The sequence below is a fragment of the Prionailurus bengalensis genome, chromosome D4, assembly GCF_016509475.1.
Source record: "Prionailurus bengalensis isolate Pbe53 chromosome D4, Fcat_Pben_1.1_paternal_pri, whole genome shotgun sequence".
Classification (NCBI taxonomy): Eukaryota; Metazoa; Chordata; class Mammalia; order Carnivora; family Felidae; genus Prionailurus; species Prionailurus bengalensis.
The window spans coordinates 71,655,690-71,674,141 of record NC_057359.1 but is presented as its reverse complement, the minus strand read 5'-3'; the positions used below and the strand labels follow the sequence as shown (position 1 = coordinate 71,674,141).

At 43.7% G+C, this 18,452-nt stretch overlaps 1 protein-coding gene across 4 annotated transcripts in view; it reads left to right on the top strand.

The window, feature by feature from the left end:
* Nucleotides 1-7,154: 7,154 nt before the first annotated feature.
* Nucleotides 7,155-18,452, top strand: part of LPAR1 (lysophosphatidic acid receptor 1) — a 135,519-nt gene continuing 124,221 nt past the window's right edge. Inside the window, exon 1 of one of the 4 annotated variants that reach the window (XM_043566423.1) lies at nt 7,155-7,503. The gene's annotated coding sequence lies outside the window, so the exon portion shown is untranslated. Of the gene's footprint in view, nt 7,504-8,240; nt 8,579-18,452 lie in introns of those variants that run through there. The other 3 variants (XM_043566420.1, XM_043566424.1, XM_043566421.1) reach the window with 3 other exon arrangements.

The following is an 18,452-nucleotide window of genomic DNA, read 5'->3' as shown; positions in this document are numbered from 1 at the left end:
ACAGAGCCCTACGTGGGGCTCGAACTCACGAACCGCGAGATCACATCCTGTGCCAAAGTCAGATACTTAACTGACTGAGCCACCCACGCGCCCCAGGAATATTACTGTAAGGATAGATCCAAATCATTTCACTTGCATTTAAAAATATATTATTTAGGCATAATTTCCAAACAATAAATTCTAGCAATCTTAAATGTTCAGTTCAATGAGTCTGGCCAATTATATACACCAATGTTACCACCACACAAAGCAAGATACAGGACATTTCCTTCACCCAAGGAATTTGGTCAATTTCTATTCCCTAGGCAATCATTGTTCTGTTTCTAATATTATAGATTAGTTTTGCCTGTTCTAGAATTTCACAGAAATGAAATCATAGAATATACACTGTTTTGTGTGTGCCTTCTTTTGTTTAGCATGTTTTTGAGATTCACCCATATTTTTGTGTATATAGGGAGTTTGTTCCTGATGTCGCTGACTCATCTTGCATTCATGTCCATTTTTTTAAACCTTTGGAATTTACCCTGTCTCTGCTTCTGGCAGAGTATATGTTGGCAGAGCCATGCAGTTAAATGTAATCAGGGCCTAATCAAGCAAAGGTGTAACGTCTCTAACTTGCCTACTTTTGATGAGTGCCCACTCCAGAAGGCATTACATCAGAATTTCTTTTTTTCTCAGATCGGTCCACAATCTAGGTATCATTGAACCCCTGAGATTACAGTCAAAATGTGTGTGAGCGTATATAATAGTTAAGCCAAGGTAACTGATAGATTCCCAAAATTTATTGGCTCAAAGAACACGAAATTTCTTTTTCAGGTGAAAGTCCAGAGAGGGTGTTCACATCAGTAGATAGACTCTCCCTCATATGGATGCTAAGGCATCAGGACTTTGGCTGCCTGTCATCTTCAGCCCATGGTGTCCAAAGTTGGTGTGGGCATCACCATCCCAGTCAACCAAAAGGGACAAAGACCATGATGAAGCACACGTGAGAGAATTTTATAGGTAGTCCTAGACTTGGCAGATGTTACCTACGCTCAAATTCTACTGGAGAGAACTCAGCTACATGGCCTCAACTACCTCCAAGAGAGGCTTGGAATCTAGTCTAGCTGGTGCCTAAGAAGGCAAGAAAGAAGACTGTAGTCAGAGGCCTCTGCTACAATAGGTATCCTCTACATTTATCCGTAGAGCAGTTCATAGCTTTGATTACATTCTGAAAAGGATCAAATCCAAAAACGTTTCAGAGGCTCCTGTACCACTAGTACTGCTATTTCTACCTTGCTCTCGAAGGTATAGTAGACAATGAGGTCAAAACAACAGAAACGACAGAATATACACAACTTAGGAAAACTCTCTGCCCCACTTTTGCACAGGGTGGCACAGTACTGTTCATATTCCTTGGAATACTCATTCCGGGGCTGGAGGCAGATATCATGTCAACCACCAGAACTCACAAGAATCCAGAATATTTGAATTAGTCATATCGTTTTTTGGAAGAAAGGAGCAGACTATGGTTTGTGCTTTTTGTACCTGGTGTAAGAAATTCTTCTCTGCTCTGAAACAATGAAGATAGTCTAAAAATATGGAGGTTTTGCTTTGCTTTTAAAATCATTAAGAACTTATTTTTGTTCATGGTGTGAGGTGGGGATCCCATTTAAAAAATATAGAGAGTGCTCTCAACAATAGCCAAATTATGGAAAGAGCCTAAATGTCCATCAACTGATGAATGGATAAAGAAATTGTGGTTTATATACACAATGGAATACTACGTGGCAATGAGAAAAAATGAAATATGGCCTTTTGTAGCAACGTGGATGGAACTGGAGAGTGTGATGCTAAGTGAAATAAGCCATACAGAGAAAGACAGATACCATATGGTTTCACTCTTATGTGGATCCTGAGAAACTTAACAGGAACCCATGGGGAGGGGAAGGAAAAAAAAAAAAGAGGTTAGAATGGGAGAGAGCCAAAGCATAAGAGACTGTTAAAAACTGAGAACAAACTGAGGGTTGATGGGGGGTGGGAGGGAGGAGAGGGTGGGTGATGGGTATTGAGGAGGGCACCTTTTGGGATGAGCACTGGGTGTTGTATGGAAACCAATTTGTCAATAAATTTCATAAAAAAAAATTAAAAAAAATGGCACTAGAAAAAAAAATATAGAGAGTGCTAATTATCTGAGCATCATTAACTAAACAGAGTGTCTTTGATTTACTAATTTGCATTGACTTATGTCATTTATATGAATGGTGCTATTTCTGAACCTACATTTGTCTTTCACTAGATTATTGGGTGAGACAATAGGCCTCGCAGGTCTATGTGGCTCTGTTTCTGAACCTGCTTTTCTTGTTCATTAGATTATTTACCAATTACTGTACCAGTACCACATTATTACAATTGGTGAAGCTTTTGATATCTGAAGGGAAAATTTCCCCTCCCTATGCTTCTTCAGAACTGTCTTGGCTATTCTTGGCCTCTTCCAATTCCACATGAATTTTACAATCACTTTGTCAAGGTCTATGAAAAACCCTATTACGATTAGGAGTAGATTGAATTGTGGTCATGGAGTCTTCTCCTCCATGAACATGATGTATCTCTTCATTTACTTAGGCCTTTTTCTGTATTTCAATAAAGTTTTATATTTTTCTCTATAGATACCATACTGTTCTATGAGTTTTTATGCAAGTTATAATAAAGATTTGTTGCTATTATGAGTGAGACCTTTAAGAATTTATAATCTCTAAAGGGCTGTGGCTTCTTTGTATATTGACCTTTTACTCAGCAATGTTGCTGAACTCTTATTTGTCTTATTAGTTTATTAGATTGGCTTGAATTTCTTATAGATAATGACATCATCTATAAATCATATTTTCTTGTTTTCTAACCCTTATGACTTCTAAATTCTCTCCCCTCCCCCGTGTGTGTGTGTGTGTGTGTGTGTGTGTGTGTGTGTGTTAATGGCAAGGGGCTTCAGTACATTGCTGAGTAGAAATGGTAAAATGGTAAAGTTATCCTTGTTTTGCTCCTAACTTTAATATAAAAATGTTTAATAAATTAAAATTAAGAGTAATGTTTCTAGAATTAGGTTGTTGGTAGCAACTCTTTATTACGTTTCCTTTCCTAGTTTGCTAAGATTTAAAAAAAATAAATGAGTGTAAATTACTTTATATTTTCTAATCATCCTTACATTAGGGTATCGATCTCATGTGCTTATGTAGTACATCTTTAAAATACATGCTGAACTGGGATGGGTAATATCATATGTAAGAATAACATTTTTTAATGCCTTTCAAGATTGGCTAATAATTTTCCTTTATATGTTTTCTTTCTGACTTGGGTATCAAGATTTTATTAGCTCGTAAGATCATTGAGATGATTTCCTCCTTTTTCTATTCTTTGAAACCATTTGAATAGAGATTGTCTGTAAAGATTTCATAAATCTTTCCCACTAAATCTTTGAGCTTTTTTACAGGTAGACTTAGAAATGGGAATTCAGTTTATTTAATGATTATAAATATATTCATGCTTTATTTTATTTTTTTAGTGTTTACTTATTCTTAAGAGAGAGAGAGAGAGAGAGAGAGAGAGAGAGAGAGAGAGAGAGAGAGAGAGAATGAGTGGGGAGGTGTAGAGAGAGAGGAGACACAGAATCTGAAGCAGGCTGCAGATTCTGAGCTGTCAGCACCGAGCCCAACCCTGGGTTGGAACTCATGGACCTCGAGGTCATAACCTGAGCTGAAGTTGGATGTTTAACTGACTCAGCCACCCAGCCATGTCTATATTCATATTTAAAATTTTTTGAATCAATAATTTCTGTAATTTATATTTTACTAAAAATATTTATTTTAGCTAAGCTTCTAATGCTCAGAATATTCTTAATATTAAAAAAATTCTACTGAAACTATCATCATAATCTCATTCATCATCTTGTTTTTCTCTTTTTTCTCCACTATCAGTTTTAGTAGCAATTTGCCTATTTTTGTTTTATGATCCTTTCTATGATTTCTTTGTATGTGAGTCTATTGTTAGCTCAAAATTATATATGTAACACATACGCATATTTTTTTCTTCTTCATTTTCTTCTTTTTCCCCCTTTGCTTTCTAGCAAAGCCTTTTTATTTGGGTGAGGAAGACTGCAGGAAAGGGTTTGCTTGTCCTTAATCTGCTTCAGACTACCCAGATTACTCGTGCAGAAATGTGCAAGAAGAAGCAGGGGAGCACAGAGGTCTCCATAAAGGACTTTCATTTCATTGCAGGGTGGTCCTCATACATGGCTGCTGCCCATACTATCCCACCTTCCACTCCCCATTCCTGGAGTCTCTGAATGCCACTTCTACCCTCAAGAGTGTTATTTTTTATTTTATTTTTTTTACTAAATTGGGTTGCCTCACCCACCTCTGCTACTGGCCTTTTAAAATAGAAAGGTTTCCTAAGGAGAATGCTTTCTTTCTAGTCAAAGGAAAAACACCAGACAGGCACCAATACCCCGTTTTAAGAAGGAAGAAACCTATGCCCCGGAGGCACCTGAAAAACTTTCCCAAGCAGGCTGAATTCTCTCAGGGGATTGTTTCACCAAAATGTATTTTTTGAATCAGTATCTACATTAACAGATTGGAGGGAAAGTTTCCAACAGATCTTTCTGTTGATAGTTTTGATTACTCTCTTGTAGAAAATTTCAAAGGCTTTGTGCCAGACAGGAGGGAACATGGGGAGGCAGAGAACTGGCGTGACCAGCAAGCCCTTCTGAGCAAATAACAGAGCCAAAAGCAGCGACAGCCAATTTTTCCTTCCTAAAACGCTTCGTAAATTATAGCCCTTGGACCACTCACTAGATAACATCAGGAATCTAATGAAGTCTATAGTATTCTTTAAGATATTAATGTAAACTGTACTTGAAACATTCCTCATTAAGATTCTCTTCATTTTGCTGAAAATATTTTTTCTCACATCTGACAGCACCAGCTGTCTTTGAGTCTTTGGCTCTGCTGAAGTCATTTGAAGAAACAAATCTAGAGAAACACTGCTTGGCAGACGATAAGAGAGAAAGGTTAAGGCAGAAAGCATTTGGATGACTATCCAAGAAAGGGAATAGCCAGGACGGCAAGAGAGCCACAGGCAGGTAAAAAGCACTGAAGAAAGTCTATCAAGGTATCCTTCATCTCTTTTGAAACAACATCATCCATTTTAATGTTTTAAGAAGTCTGTTCAAATATATTTATTATCTTACTTTGATAAAGACAACTTGGAACCCAATAAAATAGACCATATTGGTATTATTATCCCATTTGACAGATGAGAAAACTGGCTCATTTGGAACATAGTACTAGTTTTGATGAATTAATCGCTGTGCTGTAACTCAATTCTGCCTCGGACTTCATTTGGTCTCTCCTTTTACACTGGGCACACAACCTACATTGGATTTGAAAGTTATTGTCCTAAAGCTGGCTGCAGAGCAGTTTCATTCAGACAGGTCCACACTTGTCAGAAAGACAGGTCTGTCTAGGCTGACCTTGAATTTTGTTCTCCATCTCATGTTAGGCCATAGAAGAACAAATAAAGAGGAAATAAAGTGTTCTACAGCAAACAACTTAGAACTCTTGAATACATATGCCTTGTGTGGACAGAATTCCCCATTTGATGTTAGAAAGGACCAGTGTAGTTAAGGCAGTTAATATATAATCAAAGCAGAAGCAGCAATATTCCTTAAGACAGTAAGAGATAAAATCAATGTATTTGAAAAAAATTCAAGCTGAGTGGTCGGCAAGTAACTCATTTATACTTTGCTTTTGATTTATAAGGAGGGGCTAAACATTGAAATAATTTTTAAATCAATTAAATAATCTAATAATGTTTATTGATAAAGCTAATACTTTAAAAACTTAAAATATTCTTTTCAGTAGATATTAAAGTTTTGCCATTGAGAAACCTAACAGTGAATAAAAAGAGGGTGTAGTAAGGAGACAGGAAAATTAGCTAAGTGATTTTCTGAGTTGGGTAGAGCTGTGGTTGAAAACAAAAGCCCTTAGAGCATGTATTCTCTTCTTATCAATGCATACTTTGTATTAGACTTTATAGTGGATATTGTCCTATTTGTCCAATATAATATGTTTTAGAGTTTAAGGTCAATGGCTGTCATTTGTGAGATAAGAGTATGTATATGCATTTCTGCACTGTACGTGAACATATTAGCACCGTGCATGTATTAACATTTCTAATTTTTTTCACACTGTAAGTGGATTATTGTAAAATAAATCACAAATCGGTAGGAAAGGAGAGGAAGAATTGTTCGAAGTTGATTTTTTAAAAAAGGAGCTGCCTGACTCGGTCGGCGGAGCGCGACTCTTGATCTTGGGGTTGTAGGCTCAATCCCCACTTTGGGTGTAGGGATTACTTAAAAAAACAAAATCTTAAAAAAAGGTGTGTGGGTGGGGGGTGGTATTTGATAGATCATGTTAAAAAGAACCCGCTTCAAGTAGTAACCCATAGCAGACAGGTCTTAGCCTTGAGTATCCACAAGGCGAACACAGTCAAGGTCCTAAGCAGTGACGGGCAGGAGATGGTCACGTTCTCTTACAAGGACACCTAACTGGAAGCTTGAAAAGTTTCCATCCCTTACAAGAAGCCTCCCCCTCCCCGCCCACTGCGGTTTAAAGGGACCTCTCCTTTCTGAGAAGCCCAAGATTACCGGGTGTCTACCACCAACGCAGCCCCCCACTGCTGTTCTGCGATTCTTTCTCAGACACAGTCATCCGTCCTGCCGAGTGAGTCCCCTACCCTATAGCTATCTTGGTCTCCTATGTACCGTTCCAGGCAAGAGCTCCCTCAGCTTTTACCCCTAAACAGCTACTATTGATGTGTGGCGGCTTTAGCAGCGGAGCGACAGGCAGAGAATTGCCCAAAGTCCGGAAATCCTGGGAAGCCAAGGGTGGGAAGTGGGAGGTGGGTAGGAGGTGGCGCGGCTGGAAAGCCCCCGATGGACCGGGTGTGGCTGTAGGACCTGAGAGCGAACCTCTGTGGCTGCCACTTTCCTGAGAAGATCCCCAGGCCTCACTTAGTCCAGCGCGGCTCCCGCCCACACCTCCAGGTGTGCATTCCCCGCCCTAATGACTCTCCTAAAACTGATAGTTCGCACTTGCAAAGTTTCACTGGGAAAGCGGAAGAGACGTGTATAATCCTGGCTATGGAGAACTAGGGGAGCACGGTCACACTTGCTTTGGTCTGCAGACCTAGTCAATCGAAAACTCAGAAACAGAAACGTGTGCACCTTTCTAGTAGAGAAGTCAACTCTTCGTTCTTTGCAGCCTCCAGTTAAAGGCTGTGCCGGGAGAAACTTTTATGTCTCCTGCAAAGTTCAGAAACTGAACTACCAGAGAGAGAGGCCATACTTGAGGGGTTTTGCGGGCCCCGCGATGTTTTCCTGAGCTTTTCAAGTGGGAAGAGTAGAGCGACAAAATGAAAATGCACCGTGTGGGGGAGCCCACCCAGCCCAGCACGCTGGCGGGCGCTGAGGTGAGCGCGCGCGGGGCGGGGGGGTGGGGGATGGGGTTGAGCATCCGAGCCGGCGCCGCGGGTCTCCCGCCGCGGGTGGGTAGCACAGGGCTGTGGGGGGCGGCTAAAGTCGTGATGGGAGGCTTAGGTGCCCCTCCGCCCCCCGCCAGCCTCGGGGAAGGGAAGGGCAGTGAATGAGGGAGGAGGAGCGCGGGGGGCCGGGGGCATCACGCCAGGTGAGGGAACGAGCTGGGGGGAGCAAGGAGGAGGGAGTCGGGGGTGCGGGAGCTGCTGACATGTGCTACGTGGAGCGGGCAGAAAAGAAAGGCGGAGGAAGAAGAAAGGAGGCTGGCGTTCGCGCCGCTGCTTCGGCCCTCCCTCGGCGCCCCCTCCCCCGCCGCCCCGGCCAGCGCGCCAAAGCGCGAGCAGTCGGCCCGAGCCGCGGCTGGCGCTCCCCGGGCTGCGACTCCTCCGTCCGCTGCACAGCGCCGCCCGGATCTTGGGCGGCCTGGACCCCGGCGCCGCGGAGCCCTCCCCGGCTTCCCGGCGGGGTGGGCGCAGGGGGCGGCCCCGTTCCGGGCGACCGCCGAGGGGGCGGGCGAAGGGCCGGGCGCGGGGAGCTACCGCGCTGCGGGAGGCCAGCCCGGGGGCGGCGGCGGCGGCGGCGGCGGCTGCGGCGGCGGCGGCGGCGGGCGCAGGTAAAGGGGAGGGCGCGGCGCGGGGCGGGAGACGGCGCCCCCTGGGCGCCGAGCCAGCGGCCGCCGAGTCGCCTGAGCCGCCACACGGCGCGCTCGTCTCGCGCCGTCCCGGGGCAGACGGGCTTTGTGGCTTTGCGTGCGAGTGTGCGAGCGAGTGTAAGTGTGTGTGCGCGCGCGCGCTCGCCTGTGTCGGCTGTGGGTGGGCGTGCGCGCTTGCGAGCTGGCGAGCGGGAGGCGAGGCTCCCCTGGTCTCCCCGACCAACCAGTTGACCGAGCCCCGGGAGGGAAGTTGCCGCAGCCGTCCGGGCCGCCGGCCCTTCCGTCCCCCGGCCAGGTCAGTGCGCCCCGGGGCCCGCGCTTTGTGCAGCGTCTGCGGCCCGGACCCGCCCAAGTGACACGTAGGTGGCCTCGGGTTACCTGGGTCTGGGTGGGAGCGCGAGGAGGCTTGCGGGGATGGGGGGACCCGAAATTGCCCCAAAGCCGGGTCCAGGTGGACGTGGAACCCTGGGGCTCCCCGCGCCCCGCAGCCCGGAGCGCCCGCGCTGCTTGCTTCTCACTGACTGCTTCGTAGTCTCTCCGGGGCTGCGGACTTTAAACTTAGTTTCTGTCCAGCCGCCTAACAAACACGCTTAGCAAGTAACTGGGAAATTGAAGGCAAGGGAGGGACCTGGCTTTGAGTTGGTGGTTTTGAAACCGACAGGCTCGTTTGGTTTGTGTAGGACTAGCTTGTTATGAATGGATTTAAATTTTTTTCTTGGTTTTTTTTTTTTTTTTTTCTTTGCTGCCATTTGGCCTTTGATATGTAAGGGATGACGGCACCCAGGACTTGTTGCTGCCTTCAGCCTGGGGCCTGAGATTGTTGTTCTCCGTTGCTACTTCTCTTTCCTTTCTTTTTTGCTGAAATCTGTGGAGTTTTCATAAGTGTGAGTTTTCAGTGAGTGCTCGCTTGTTAAAGTTTCACTGTGAATGCGTCGTTTCCCATTGGAATAGATGCATATTTGCAAACCTGAGTATTGGAAACATGTAACTGCAGTTATTAGAGTAAAATCCTTTATTCCTTCAGGCTCTAACAGTCCGTGTTTTTCACGTATTTGCGTAAGTGTTGTTGGCCCAGCCTAAGCATAACTGTGAAGCCAGTGGTCTGTGACTCAAAGCCTGTGATTCTGGTTCGAGGAAGACTACATGGGAGGGGGGGGGGGAAACCTAAGTTCTCCTAGGAAGTGATTCCCTTGTCAAACAGAAGAGTGAGCCCGAAGGGAAAAGAGTATATACTGGAGTTAGGGGCTATGTGGGCCGAACTGAATTACATTAACACTCACACTCTGCCATCTAGTTGTTTCTGCCCTTGGTTCTCTAAAAAGGGGTAGGAGTGAGCAAATTTGCCCCAAATGCAAAATTGTGAATAATGACTAGCATCATAAGTATGTTAAGGCTGTGTTTTCTTGACACCGGTTAATGTCAGGGTGAGGAGCTGAGTAACAAGGGAAAGAGCGTAGCTGGAAGGCAGGGGCGGAATGAAGAGCCAGGCGGGAGGAGTGGGTTGTCATGATCTGAGCCCCTTGGCGCACCGCGTCCCCTAGCGGTTCCACCTCAGCCGCTCAGGTCAGCTTGTCCTTCATCTCGGAGTCCTCATCTGGAAAATGGAGGGATGTGATGATCTTCGCTGTTCTTTCCAGCTTCCCCAAGTAATTAGAAACTGGTGGTTGGTTACCCCATGTTAGAACCATAGGAAAAGAGTAAGGGATAGTGCGGACGGGTTATTCCAAGAGGGGCGTGACAGGACAAGAGGGCTAAAGGTACAAAACCTGCAGTGGGAGATGCTTAGAGGGGGAAGAGCCTTGACCTGGGGGTTGATTTGCCTCTGTTGTTTCTTTCCTTCTCCAAAAGGGCATCAACAGTACGCCCTCACCCCCATTCAATCTTCCATTATCCTATTAAAGTGAGTGAACCTGCTTAGCTGTAAGGCTGATATGAAGGTGAGTGATGTCTGTAGTCCGGCCTGACCGACTTCCCGTTTACATCATTGTCCCCAGATCAGCAGCTGCCCAGTGCTGTGAGCACTCAAGGATCTCAGTGTCGCTGTGAGTGATGGGGAAAAATACACAGACGGGAGCTTACGGGGCAGCCTTTTCAACAACTTGCATTTTGAATCTTCTGTTTTTGCTTGAAGTTAATATTTACCGAACGGCGATTTCATTTCTTTTTAAAAAAAATTATACCCCAGACTTTTCGAGGTTTGAATCCGTTCTGTTAGACCTATTGGAAAGTTCAAAGAAAGTAAAACTCTCACTTGCTGAGTCTTTTTGATACATAATGGCCTTCAGTCTGAAGTTAGTGATTTTTAGGGCCAAGAATCTTATTTCAAATGCTTAGTAAGGAAAGTTGCAGTCTGGGCAGAATACACTGTATCATTTTCACTGGGAAGCCCCAAGGGTTCAGCAAATAGCAAGACTTGAAATTTAATTTGAGGTCAAGATTTTAATGTCTGTGCTTAATGTGTGGCTTGTCTTCCTTGTCTTTAGTTTTTTTGGTACCCATATTCGTACACACTTGAGGAACATGATTTATTTTAAAAGTGAAGTGTGATGTCATAAAACTGGGAACATAAGCTGTTGGCTTAAAGTCTGAAAGTTTGCTCTGGCCTCGTTAACTCAGCATCATACTACTTGGTTTCTTATTTTTACATATCACGTTACCCCGTCTCCCCCCCCCCCCCCCAACCCCATCTCTATTGTGTTATTATTTAAATATCTCATGGAGGAACTCTTATGGATGTCTTAGAAAGTTGGGAGAAAAGGAGGAAATTTTAATTGAATAAGCAATTACTGAATTCCTTCTATAGTGGCAGACACAAAGATGATGAAAAGGAGGCTCTAGAAAGAGCTGCATTGCAGAGAAAAAGCATGTAGCTAATTCCATTATGTAGTAGCTGGATGGTGGCTGTAGAATCTAAGAACCCTTGAGATGCTAGGGAATGGAAGGCGAACTTCTGACTCGGGAAGACTTCGCAGAAGGGCCTTGAAAGATGAAAATGATATGTCTCTTGAAAGACAAATGGTTGAGAGTGAAGATGTAGTTGGAGTCTGGGGTAACGAAGGCTGGAAAGGTTCCAGGCAGTAAGTTGTGGGGGGTGCAGGAAGCCAGTGAGTGACGCCTATTGGGGCATTGCGAGGGGCGGGATGTTTCAAAGGGCTGAGGTTTTATTCCTTTCCATTTTTAAAAAACGTTTATTTTCAGAGAGACAGAGACAGCATAAATGGGGGAGGGACAGAGAGAGAGAGAGAGAGAGAGAGAGAGAGAGAGAGAGAATTCCAAGCAGGCTTCGTGTTTGCCAGTGCAGAGCCCTATGTGGGGCTCAAACCCATGAAACTATGAGCTCATGACCTGAGCCGAAGTCAAGAGTCAGTCACTTAAACGACTGAGCCACCCAGGCAGCCCTATTCCTTTCCAATTTGTTGTAATTCATGGCTAGTGAATTTCAGGGCGATGCTGCCCGCTTATTCAAATTATATACAAAGTATAGGATAAACAGTACGCAGTTTCTTCCTCCATAGTCCTGCCGAACTGGTAGTGTGGTCTTTTGAGAAATTTAATTTAGTAAAAATTAATGATGGTGGGACGCCTTTTGAGCATGTGAGTTAAAATCACTCTCCAGGCACAGAGCTGACCAAGAAAGCATTTTGTTTTGTTTAGGGAAGGGCCTGCTGGTTAATGCTAATTTAAACATGACTCTAATGGCAACCAACATTCTTGACCCTGTTTATGTTATACATAGTATTTAACGACAGTGGTTGAATATTTGTGGCACAGAAGAGAAAGAATTACTATTAGTTTCAAAATGGGGCTCATGCCCTTGTAAAGGGTCGTGGGGGGATGATCCAGTGAGGAGGTGGGGAGAGAGCAGCACTCTGGGTACTGCAGTGAGGGCTGACACAACTCTGAAAATTCTTTAAATTTAATTCCAGTGGAAGTAGCTTAATGGTGTAGACTGATACTTTTTTAAGAACCTCCTTTTCTGATCATCTGTTTGTCTCCTTCTAAATCTCTAGAGCTAAGGTGTCTAGTTCATTACCTCTCTGGATAGGAACAACCTCCATGGGATCTATTTGAGAGACAGGCATTCTGTGCATTTCTTTTCACACCACAATAGCCTCATGTCACAGGTGGGAATGGGTGGCTTTTCAGCTGTGTGTCAAAGGTGGGACTGGTTGGGGCAAGTCTTCTAATTGCCTTGAGTCTGGAGGTGCTGGGCTGCCCAGCCACCCTACTAAGGGGAGATGAGGTCAGCTTCTTTCTTACTGTCTTTTTAAAAAAATTTTTTTTTTTTAACATTTATTCATTTTTTTGAGACAGAGGGAGACAGAGCATGAATGGGGGAGGGTCAGAGAGAGAGGGAGACACAGAATCTGAAACAGGCTCCAGGCTCTGAGCTGTCAGCACAGAGCCCGACGTGGGGCTCGAACTCACGGACCGCGAGATCATGACCTGAGCCGAAGTCGGACACCCAACCGACTGAGCCACCCAGGTGCCCCCTTACTGTCTTTGAATACAATTTGAATGAATGATCCTCCACCAGGTTATCTTTTGCAGGGCAACTGGAATTTGGCATGTTTAGTTCATTCATTTGAAGGAGTCCAGGATTCATATATTTCATTTCTTAGAAGAATGCATTTTTTGTTTCTTTGTTTTTTTTGGGAGTGAAGAGGGAAAGGGGGGTGGTAACTGTGATTTTATTTAAATACTCCCCCCCCCTTTTTTTTTCCTTTCCCCTGCAGGGTTAGTATGGATTCAAAATTGTGTTGTTGTTATTACTGACTTATGGGGGTGGGGCAAAAGAAATTATCTTAGTACTTTGATGTTAGCTCCTGTTATCTGATCAGTGCTAGAAACTTTAACCTTGAAGTTCATGTAAAATTCAAATTTCTGTCAGAAATGAAAGTGGACTGTTTTACTGTGTGCATGGATTTAGGTTATAATTTATTTTATTTTCATAGTACTGTTTTTAAAAAGTGCTATAATGATAGGGCAGACTCTTAACTTTAGTCCAGAGCTAAAACAAACGTGTACAAGCCTGAATGAGGTAGATCAGGCTGTGTTTGTTGTATTTAATATGGAGATAAAACAATTTCAAAACCAGCCTCTCTCTCTAAAAGAGAAAAAGTTTGACCAATAACACCTCTAACATGGATCTCTTTGCAGGGCAATTTCCATGATGGCCGTGATGGGTGCCTATGCTTTTGAAGGTTTAGGACTCTTTATGCAGAGAGTGCTACTGTGGAGCATTTCTTTGTAGCAAGTTTCCCTTTATCCATCTTCTTAAATATCAAAACGATGGACTAGATTTGATATCATGTAAATATGCTATCCTCAATTTTCTTTCTCCATGTTGAAGTGGTTCTCCTTGACCAATCCCTAAGCTTCCTTCATTCTGAAATTCTGCCCTAAGAGAAGGATATTCTTGGCTCTTTGGAAGGAGAAATGACTGAGGGCCAAAGGAGACCAGTTCTCTTCAACACGAGCAGCACTGAATTGACTGTTGTATAACAAGCATTGTGCTAGGTACTCAGTGCTGGGAGTGGGGATAGGACTCCTACCTTCCAGGAGGTACAGGCATGTTAACAGATTCATTGTAACAAGCATTTCAGTGCAGCAAGTGTGAGGAGCAAGATGAACACATGGCACTATGGGAGCACCAGAGAGGGACACCTGACCCTCAGAGGTGTGGCGGTTGTGGTAAGGGCCAGGGTCAGGGAAGGCTGCTGGAGGCTTAGGATCTGGAAGGACCCTAGGAGATACATCAAGAAACCCAAAAGAGAAAAGAAGGGATCAAGATAGAGGGAATCACTAGGCTTTGTATTTACAGATTTGCTATTGTCGGGTAAGTCAAAGGTTTTCTTTTTGTAGCTGTAAAATGGGAATAAGAACTGACATTATCTGCTTGCTAATTCTAGTTTTCATTTACTTGTTCCTTAATTTAATCTTTTATTCACTTATTCGCTCCATATTCAATAGATATTTGTTGCACTCCTACCATACACTGGGAAATTGTAGAAAACAAGACATGTGCGATTTCTTTTCAGGGAGCTTGCATTCGACCATGTTATTTTAATGGAAGTTCTTTTGAAATGCTTCAAATATCCAGCATGTTTGTTGAATTATTCTTCTACTGGAGTCTCGGTGGCTTCGAGTAAGTTAGCTTTTCCCTTGTAAATGGGAGAAGAAGGAGGTAGAGCCTGGCATTCTCATTGTCATTTTATAAACTTGAAGTGTTTTGCTAGGATTTACCTGTTCATGTCAAGTCTAGAGACAGATGGAGCTGTGTCGTATTCATAATCTTGGCCTCTTTCCATCTCATTTTGGATATTCTCGATTTTGACCCAACCTGTTTGAGTTTCTAGATTTATGACTTCCTAGAATAATCCAAATCTAGTGTTCATTCCGAAATCAGACTTATTTTGAGGTCACGCGATGATGGTTCTTTGCTGTTAATGCATTTTACTTATCTTGTTTAAATCGCCGAGGGAATGAACACAGTATGAAGTGTTCTAACCAGAAGAAGGGTGCTGCGTTCATTTACAAAAAGAACTGGGTTTTGTAATGATGCAGATGATGTAGATGTGTTTAAAGCAAATGCAATAACCTTCCTCTGCTCCTTTAACCTTACCCACGTGATGTACCTCCTTTGTCAACAGTTTGTTACAGAGCCTTCTGGACTTGTAGTGTTGCTTGCACAAAGCTACAAACATGTTTGTGTATGTACATATTTATATGTGTGTGCACAGGTATGTTTGCGTATACCCAAACACCTGTTTGTACGTGTGTGTGTGCGCACACTCGCTCCTGCCTTGTTCCTTCTAGAGAGTCTCCTTGAGGCTGCCACCATGCCTCAGAAGTGTGAAGTCCCAAAAGCACGTGTGACTCTTCTTGACTCTAAACGTGGTATTACTCAGCGAAGTTTCTGTCAGAGAGAGATGAATGTCTGGCTGTATGAACAGGGAACAAGAAAATGATTTCCAGCTGCGTGACAAGCAAGACAAGAAGTATCCTTGCAGAGAATGTTATTCTCACAAGGACTCATCTGGGTCTCGGGTGTGGGGGGAGGGGCGGTGCGGAGCACGTGTTTGGCATGTGCAGACCTTTTGTTAGGTGGCAAACAGGGCGTCTGTGGCAGGCCCCTGACTACACTGAACAGAAGGCAGGTTTCATCGCACCAGTGTGCAATGAGGACCCCTCTGAAGTCGGTGATCGGGTGGTGAGGGTGGCGGGCTCTTGCTCAGGGAGCATCACAGCTGAAACAGAATCGCCTTTTGTGAAGGGGCTGCTTGGCCATCTTGGGCTGTGACTTGTTGGAAGAGGGGTTATTGTCCTGTTAAGAAAATGAGGCATTGATTGTGGACTCCTCGGTGTTTATTGTACTTCCATACAGAACTGCTTGCTGTCCTTGGGGAGACACAGAGACCTAGAGGTTCAAAGGCTAGGGCAGGATGGCTGGCTTCCAAATCCAGCAGAATCTGTTCTCTGGTCACTTTATCTGAGACCCTGTCAATTCAGTTGCATGCGGCTTCTGTGGTTAAGTTCTTCTCACCGTCCGCTGAGGACACTAAAACGCACACGTGAATGCACGCACACACATACATACATACACACACACGCACACACACACACACACACACACACGCACACCCCAAGAAAGTATGGTCCCTGCTCTCAAGTAGCTCATAAACAGAGATAGCCCTGGAAACAAATCCCTCAGATCAGGTAGACAGTGATAAATATTTTCAACTGTGGTTTAAACAAAGTGCCATCTGAATATCTGAGGGTGGAGACAGTATCTCTGCCTTGGAGTGAAGGAAGGAGTTGTAGTAGGATTCTGGCCTCGGTGCACAAGTTGGCCGAGAAGCTCGGTGCACAGGGAACAGCAGAAAGCCCAGGCACTGAGTGTGAGTGACAGGTTAGGGTTTGTGGCAGAGTGGTGGTATGCTTTGGGACAACCTTGCAGTGCCAACAGAAGGGTGTAAAAAGCCACTGGGACCATTAAACAAAGGAGAAGAAAAAAAAGGACATTTGTTGCCATTAGCAGGTGGAACATGACAGTATGAGGATTCTTCCAGCGAGGCGTGTTGGTTTTAGGCAGAGATTTTCAGTGGATAGTTGGAAATTTGAGTTGGAAGCTTAGCTGAGAGGTCAGAGCTTGGCAGTATTGGGGGGTGATTGTGACATGTCAAAGTAAATCGTACCAGTGAAATTTATGGGATAAGCTGAAGAGAACTTTTAGAGTGAGAAGAGCAATATATGCTTGGTGGTTTTTTTTTTTAATATAACAAAAATCTCCCCTTACCCCTTTATTGAGGCATAATTGACAAAACGGTAAGATATTTAAAGTGTACAGTGCGATGATTTGATATATGTATACATTGTGAAGGGGCCCTCCTCCCATCAATATATTTGGTGTTTTAACAAGGACAAGATGTATTTTGATTCTTTAGGCTATTTTTTCTTTCTAGTAGGTGATTGAAATAGACTTCTTGGTTATCAAGCATTCACTGAACACCCACCGTGGATTCTCTTGATGGGATGATACAAAGAGGGTAGAGTTCCAGCTTGATGTTCCTGTGGGTGCATAAAAACTCCTGAAACCATCAATTCCAGAAAGGAAAAGACAGTTCTGAAACTAATTAGAACACTGGTGGTAGTTTGGGGGCTGAGAGGAATTGCAAAATATAATTTTAATTTACTGTAGGAATAGCAGCAGTGAAAGCCCCATTACTGTCATTGCTACAGTAAAAGACAAGCCGAGAAACTCAGCAAACTCTGGGAACCCCACTATCTTAAAGACCTGACAGAGAAACTCCCGACAGGTTTGTCGTGGGGACTTATAAAATCTGATCAAGTAAATGTAAGCTTCCGTTACCTAAGTAAGGTGTAAGTAGGATATGGTATAACTCTGCTGTTTTCTTGGTTTAAACAAACAAACAAAAAAAACCTTTTCCAATTAACAGTGTATTTCCATTTTATACAATTATGTTGGCATGGCTTCTTGCATGTAAGAGAACAAAGATAAATCTGTTCTTAGTTGTTTTCTTTCTAAGCCATTATGATTCTTTAAAATTATACTCTTTTCCATTTGATAGTAAGAACAGAACATGCTCATTTTAGAATTTGGACAGTACAGGAGACTCATCCATAGTTCTGCCACTCAAGAATAACTTCCTCATTTCAGGGTGCCTGGGTGGCTCTATCAGTTGAGTGTCCAACCCTTGATTTTTGCTCAGGTCTCGCTACTGTGAGATCAAGCCCTGAGGTTCTACACTGAGCATGGACCCTGCTGGAGATTCTCTTTCTCTCTCTAACCCTCCCGTGCCTGTGTGTGCTTTCCCTCTTTCTCAAAAAAAAAATAGATTAAAAAAATAAAAAATTAAGATGAAAGAATAATTTCCTCATTCCATTTTGGGAAAATTTCTTGCAGTTTTTCAAATATTTGACCTTATCAAATATTCAGTAGCATTTTCTGCATTGTATCGTAAGTACATCTGCCATTAACATCTTTCGTTTTTAATTTCCAGTGACTACATGATATTCACAGTATTTATTTAAAAAAAATTTTTTTTAACGTTTATTTATTTTTGAGACAGAGAGAGACACAGCATGAACGGGGGAGGGGCAGAGAGAGAGGGAAACACAGAATCGGAAGCAGGCTCCAGGCTCTGAGCCATCAGCCCAGAGCCCGACGCGGGGCTCGAACTCACAGACCGCGAGATTGTGACCTGGCTGAAGTCGGACACTTAACCGACTGAGCCACCCAGGTGCCCCGATATTCACAGTATTTAATATGTATCGTGTTTAATTATTTCTGTCTCTGTTTGCTTCTTTTCTCTCTTTTAAGGGTGTGTGCTCCTCCACCATCTTTAAGTGCTGGTGTTCCCAGAGCTCTAGGCTTCTTCTAAAGAGTCTCCATGGTTGAGCTGATCTACACAGTGGACTGTGGTTTTGGGCCTTTGCCACGGCCAGTCTCTTCTGCCTGGAGTGCTCTGGTCCCTTGTATCTGTATGCTGTTCTCTCTCCATTTTCTGGTCTCAACTCAAGTGTCACCTTCTTAGTGTGACTTTCGCTAATAGCTACATTTAAAATAGTAAGACTTTCCCCGTTTTTCTGCCTTGCCTGATATTTTCTTCTCCGCTGTATTTCCTTTTGACTTTTTAAAGGAGGGAAATTTATATAATTTCCATTATAGTTACTGCTGTTTTCCCAATGTATAGTGCAATGCCTTGCACA